The 7,241-nt window shown below is 41.5% G+C and overlaps 1 long non-coding RNA gene across 1 annotated transcript; it reads left to right on the plus strand.

Moving 5' to 3' along the window:
• Positions 1-2,147: 2,147 nt before the first annotated feature.
• LOC104913544 lies at positions 2,148-7,233 on the plus strand. The gene is made up of 4 exons (XR_004161593.1): positions 2,148-3,332; positions 4,292-4,457; positions 5,251-5,745; positions 6,525-7,233. It is a non-coding gene; the product is annotated as an uncharacterized LOC104913544 (long non-coding RNA).
• The last annotated feature ends 8 nt before the right edge of the window (positions 7,234-7,241 follow it).

Here is a 7,241-nt window from a genome sequence, read left to right on the forward strand (position 1 = left end):
GGCTCCGCTCAGCGCCGCGCCCCGCCCCGCCCTTAGGGCAGCGCCCCTCGGCGTTCCGTCCTGCGCCCCGCCCTCAGGGACGGCGGCTCCGCTGGGAGGATGGCCTCCCTCAGCTCCACGCGTTATGACCGCTCTCCTCACTGATTGCTGCCCCCTCAGCGCTGTCCCCTCAGAATTCCACCCCTCAGAGTTTCCCTCGCTGCCCAGAGCCCCCCGAGCCCCGGAGGACGCGTGAGCAGCCCTCCAACCCGTATATCTGTGTGATGAACGTGGCAGTGGGTGCCAAGGAAACGCTGCAGTACATGTGGAGAATAGGAGACGCAAAGAAAAATGGACCTTTCTTCCCTCATTTGGGCACCATTGTGTGACCTGCCCTATTTCCATCACTGATTTCATACCCTTGGGCTCAGACCCTCAGCCCAAGACAAAATGGCATCTGGCGTGGAAGTGTGTGTGAAGCAAAAGTGTGGAACTGAATTCCTCCATGTGGAAAAAATGGTGCCCGCTGATATTCATTGACGTTTATGGAGACCCAAAAGTAGATGTGAGCACAGTGAGGGGTGAGTGGTGCTTTTATGGGTCACCTCTGCTGGTGCAGATTTGTATGAGCGTGACATTGTTCATCGCTGCCAAAAATGCTCAGCTAATGGTGGTGACTGTTGAAAAAATCACGTTCTGTAGCTGAGAATGTGCTCTACCAGTGTTACTCTGCCCTTAATTATTTCCATAATAATAATTAAGAGGCATTTCTTTTGGAGCAACCTACATCGCTTTGCACTGGAGAGTCTCATTTTTGAACAGGGAGATTTGGTATCAAAGGCTTTTGTAAGAGAGAGACTGTGGTGGGCATCTGTTCTTTTCAGTCAAGGCATGACACAGAGAACCACGGCTGCAGACGGACGTACCCACAGACATGAAATCTGCCCCATCCTCCCCCAGGAGCCCTCCATGTACTCAGAATGCTGAGGTCTGAAGATCTGACGGCAGGTGGGACGTGGCAGCTGAGTGCTGGCTGGTGAGATAAGCTGTGCTCACAAGGTCTCCTCAGAGGAATGGGAAAGCTGCTGAGCTCAGATTAGTCACAATATTTCACCACGAGATAGTGACTAGTGGTGTTGTTTTGTTACCAGAGTAGGAGTTTTATATTGTTTTCATTCATTCGTATGAGACAAGAATAGAGAAAGAAAAAGTGTGTATACATATAACTGGCACACTGGAAAAAATTCTCTCTTTAAATTTTCTAATACTATAATGGTACCACTTGGTACATCTACTGCAAAATCAATACAGACAACAGAGCTGGGAGTAAAATAAGATGTTCACAGGCAACACTCACACCAGAGAGGCTTGTCAACAGGAAGGATTTGCCATGTTTTCTAGAGGTAGACAGGTTTTGGTTGCATCTGTTGTTCTGGGTAACCTCAGGCTGTTTCCAGCTCTCACATGCTCCTTCCAGGGCTTTATGGACTGCTTTACCCCGGAGGAATAGGGTTGTTACAGCAGCTCCCAGATGGAGAAGCAGAGTTTGATATAGCTGTCGATTCAGTCTACTAATTGCTTTGAAATACATACCAAGGTCTTGTTTTTGAATAAAGAGCTGACTCAGAGCTACAAGAGAGGTATGGGTAACTCTGGATGCACTCATGCTGGGCTAAGTGCAGAGAGACGTGTGTGGCTAAATTAGACACCAGCCAGAGGCTGTGCTTTGTCATTGGTCTGGGGCTTGGCAAACCTCTTAGGGCACAGCCTGGCACTGAGGATCCTGCTTCATGTGTTTGTGTGTCAGGTCAGTAACCTGAGCTGCTCCTGAGAGACAAGCAGACTGCTTCGCTGTGAGCTGGAGATGATGCCTGCATTCCAGAAATCCCTTTTTTTTTATGTGAAAGTGAACTTCTGTTCACTGTTTCGTAGATCGTTGTTTGAGGGTTTGTTTGTTCTTTTTCCTCCTGAATTTTAAAGTATTTGATCTGACAATTTGAAGTGAAATACCAGTTATTGAATTTATCTAGTGCTGGGTCTTGGGGAGACCTGAGAGCTGCCTTTCAGTACTTGAAGGGGGGTTATATAAGAAAGAAGGAGATGGACTCTTTAGCAGGGTCTGTGTGATAGGACAAACGGAAATGGTTTCAAACTAAAAGAAGGGAAATTTAGATTGGATATAAGGAAGAAGTTTTTACAATAAGGGTAAAAGGGTGAGGCACTGGCATGCTCTATGATAACGTTGAAAATTGTGCCCTGCCTTGCCTCAGCATGGTTTAGTGAAATAATCACTGGTAAATGTAAGATTTATATGCCCACCACTGTATGATGTATGAGCTTACATAGCAAGGAGTGCTGACATAGCTTTATAGATGAAATGTTCAGTACTAAGGCTGTGGTTGTGTAATGAATTCTGTGAATCTAATACTGTTTGCCTGGCATCTGGTGCAGAAAATCTTGTATAATCTAGTAAAAAGAAATATTATTTTTGTTCTGCGTGTCACCAGAAAATGTCAGCCACTGTAACTTCAATGTGGCATTCAGAGGCGTACTGCAACGACTACAAAGAAGATTGTACTACATTACAGGAGATGATATGACTTAGAAAAAGACAAGAATAGCTTTGTGACATAAATCCTTGAGGTAAAGAAACTAAATCCTCGACTTGTAAATAGGTTTGTACAGAAAATCAGTTGTTTGCTTTAATTATTTTTCAAGCAGATGGGTCAGCAGTCTGCAGCTGGGTCTGGTTGGAGGAGCACTGCCAGGGCACTCATTTTGGTACATTAACAATGGTCACTGAAGGAGACTGACTGGTTGCAAAGTAGGATTGACCAGGGAAATACAAATAGCAAAATGAGTGGGGACAATTTTAATGTATGAAAAATGAGTATGACTTACCTAGTTCACAAACAGCCTGGACATGAAACAATTGTAAATTATAGAATCATAATCGTGATGCTAGAAGGTTTTCTTAGAAATCATGTAATCCAGTGCTATGACCTAAGCTGTGATTACATGATTTGTGGCACATTCTTGTGCCATCCAAAGTCAAGAGTCCGACTGCAGTCTTTTCTACTGTTCAATTGTAATTACTTTTAGGGAGTTTCCTGATGCTTAATTGAATTTCTACTACTGTAATTGAAGCCTTTTTGTTTTGTTCCAGCAGCTGAAGGCACAGAGGACATTTTATTTCTGACTTTAACATCAGTAGTGCCTTATGGTGGGAAGCGTTTAAATGCTGCCCATCACTGAGGAAGAGTGGCTGAGAGATGAACAGATCCCTTTGCTGTTGTCCTGAATTTCTGAATCTGTAATGTCTCAGAAGACTCATTATTAATACCCCAAAATAGGTAGGTTTTAAATACAGCTATTCGGTACTGCTTTAAAATTCAACCTCCCTCAAAACTGGTGCAATAAAATGAGGAAAAAATTAAGTGAAAAAAAGTCTGCCACAATATTCTGTTTAACGCTGTAAAAATACAAAGGTGGATTTATGTAATTCATACAAATTATTAGAAGGGCCACTTTCTAAAGCATTTTTCAGGGCATGTAATGTTAAACTGTCCAAATCCTGAAGAGTTTGACTGAGATCTGAGGATTTTAACATCAGTTTTATGAATCAATTACAAAAATGCCATTTTTTTGGACCAGTGTAAGTTTCAGGAGCTGTGGTGTTTTCTTCCTTTTGCAGAAGGGAGGAGGGCTTCTTGGCAATGCTGTCATAATGCTGGAAGTGGTCTGCAGAGAAGGGCTAATTCTTAGACATGAAGCCAAAATACATCTTTCACTGGAATTTTATTTAGCTTAGTATTTACTGCTTATTCTACATCAAGTTTTATATAAAACTCTTGGAATAAAAAGTGTTTCAGCTCTCAAGGAATAGAGTTTCTACATTTGTATTTCAAAAATTTAATTTTCCATGCAAATTGGTTGAAATATTAATTCTTCAAATCTCCATGTTTGAGAATTATTCATTGACAACAAGAAAGAATTCCATTTACTGATGCAGCAACAGCTTCTATTACAAGGAGCATTTCCTTGTTACTCAGAGCTGTCCTTTGTCCCATAGCAGACATCTAAAATGTCATTTTTTTGTATGTTCAAAGACATCAGTTTTAATTTTTGCAAAACTAGTATAAGTTCCACTTGCAGTCACAGGCTGATATTGTAATTTTAAATCTTGGGTAGTCAACAAATAGGAATGGAACAGTTAAAGAGAGAGCTTTAAGGTATTTAAATTCAGTGTCTTTTCCTTCTCCACATTAAGCAGCATGAACACAAACTGTTTTACTTCACACTGTATTTTCAGGGAACTTAAAATGTAAAGTCATCCTCAGTGCACTGTGCAGAAAATGAGTGCATTAACCTCTGCTCTGGATCATGCTGCTGTCACAGCACTGTGCCCCTGCTCACAAACAGGATGTCACCTCCCTGTCACTGAGTCCAGCAGGAGATGGGTGCGGCCATCTGCCAAGGTTTGTGTCTGATTCATTAGATTCCCTCAAATGCTCACTCAGCACTGATTGAAGCATGTTGTCAAACCTGCCATCAGACTTCCTGGGGGAGGAGAAGGATGTTCACATCACCAAAGTCTGATGGAAAACTGAAGCACGGGGATAGCAGCTGCATCATGAGGTGTGGAAGCACCATAAGTTGTAATTGCAGGTGCTAAGGGGGGCTCTCACTCCCTGTAGCCAGACACTCACATGCTGCCCTGGGAAGTCTATGCCACTTGTGCTAATGCTTCACTGCCCTTAGTGTAAAAGACTTCTCCTTATATCCAATCTAAATCTCCCCTTTTCTAGTTTGAAACAATTTCCCCTTGTCCTATCCCAACAGATCTTGCTGAAGAGTCCCATTCTTTCTTATAGCCCTCTTTAGACAGTAGAAGGCATTTCTTGTTCATAACCATCTCTCCTTCCTACAGGAAGTACTTTGGGAGTAAAATAAATTGTCAGTTTTCTTTCCTTTTTGGTATACCAGAAAGTCAAAATATCTAGGAAAACATAAATATTAGGCTAGCTTAATTTCATTCATCTATCTCTGCCTAAATTCATCATACAGTGAGGTCAGGAATATTTTGACACTGAGAATTTAACACAGATTTAATAAATAGAGCAAAATGAAATATATGAATGGTAAGTGGGTGGAAAGCTGGGATTACTATTACTAGCAAGAATTTATATGTAATACTTTTACTTATATCTGTACTTCTGTAGCAGCTGTAAGCTTCATTCAAAACCAAAATCTTACTGAAATGTTTTACAGGTGCAGAACAGAACCACTTAAGAACTGACCATGGAGAATTGTCTGGATGGCTGAATTTGGAATCGACTTCTGCTTTTCAAGAGGTCTGTGAATGGACTGGAGAAAGCCTTCATGAGAGCAATCATGCAACTTGAAAATACAGCCTGTGAGGAAGGCTTGAAAGGATTTGGTATGTTTAACCTGGATAAGAGAAGGCAGAGAGGAGGCATGGCAATAAATATGTGGAAGACTGAAGCAAAGGGAGAAGAAATAAACTGCTGGACAGAATAAAATGTTGTGAACTTACACCCCAGCTGAGGAGACATCAGGAAGCCGTTTTCATTGGTGTGTTCAGCATGGGACTGGATCACTTCCTAATGTGGGATCTCTGCTAGTAGAGGGTTTACCAGTGCACTATACAAACCAATCCTGTTGCAAAATCTATTCATCTGGCCATGACTAGATAGCAATGGTGAGAATAACATCCACAACTCATTACATCTCGTTCTTCTAAAAGTAAGTTGCCTTCCATGAGCACACCTGCAAATAAGGTACAACTTGCAAGGATATTAGAAAATAGTGACTAGAGACTCTACAACAAAAGGGCACAAAAGAAAGAGCCAAAACAGGATTTTAAATGAGGAGTTTAAATGAGATGATTTTTGTACGTTTGTCTTCTATTTGAAATTCACAGATCAGTTCCAAAATCCTGTGAAGTCTTAATTAGCAGGTTTTTACAGGCACTGCAGCTCTAACTACCCTTTTTCCTAAGAAAAGGAAGCCAGGTCAGTGAATCCCTGGCCTGAGAAAATGCCGTTCACTGTACTAATTTTCTCTTCAGTGGTGACAGGCATTCAAAACAAACTAAAATTGAAAGCCACTAATTGAGAACTGAATCCACAGTGCAAATTGGAATGCCTTCTCTGGAGAGAGCAATTTTGCTCTCTGCGTGGTGTTGTTTTGCAGATGTAAGTGCCCAGAACTCCAAAGATGCTCTTCCCTTGGTGTCTGCCTCCCTTTCCTCTCTTTCTGTTTTTTTCAGTATCTCTTTCCTATATTTTCCAGCCAATAATCTACTTTTAAAAGAAGAGTAAGAACTGCTATGCAACAAAGTCACAGCAGTGAGCAACTTGATGGGATATAAATGAGGGAGATGATAAAAAAAAAAGTATAGATTTCTATTGTGTGTGTTTGGTTGTTTCTTTTTTTAGTGAGGGGATATTGCTGATTTCTGAGAGGTGCAAGCCTTGCTCTGCTCACTATGACTCACCTGTTTTTCCCTCTGTTCCTTACAGCCAGATGGCATAAACCAGTGAAGGCCAAATAATTCATCATTCCACAGACTTGCAATGGACTGGCCCTCAGATGAGGCCTGGAATATTGGAAATCTTTTCATGCTGCTACAGGCAAGACAGTTTCTCTGTATTATTGTAGAGTTGAGTTTATAAATGCTGCAGTGGAATGTCAAGTGCTACTAAAATCCTGATTTTGATGGGTAATATCAGTCTTTTCTGGAATTCCTTTATGAATCCTTGACTTCAACAACATATCTGTATTTCTTTAAAAAGAGCAGCATAAGTGGCCTGCAGATAAACAGTGAAGAATGGTTAATTGCCCTTCAAGTAAAATAACTCTATGAGCAGTCAATGGAAGAATTGAGAGCAGCACTACCTGTCAGTCATCAAAGCCAACCAACTATTTGGAGGGCTATACAGCATCACTGACTTCATCAGATTATTGGCTCACAGACAGGTAACATCAGCCCAACCTTTTGTATCAAGAGCAGTGACCATATAACACATGTATTGTGCTCAGTGCTCCATTCTTCCAGACTGTTACCAAATGACTATGGAATTGTGCACGACACACACAAAAAAGCAATTCCTTGGGCTTGATTATCTGGTCTAGCCAGGCACAGCGTGCTAGCCAGTAGAATGGCATGAAAAGTTGCAGCTCAAGATGACAGGATGAAAAGAACCATAGAAATTGTAATGGTTGTTCTTATAAATCCC

Source organism: Meleagris gallopavo, chromosome 17 (genome assembly GCF_000146605.3).
Source record: "Meleagris gallopavo isolate NT-WF06-2002-E0010 breed Aviagen turkey brand Nicholas breeding stock chromosome 17, Turkey_5.1, whole genome shotgun sequence".
Lineage (NCBI taxonomy): Eukaryota > Metazoa > Chordata > Aves > Galliformes > Phasianidae > Meleagris > Meleagris gallopavo.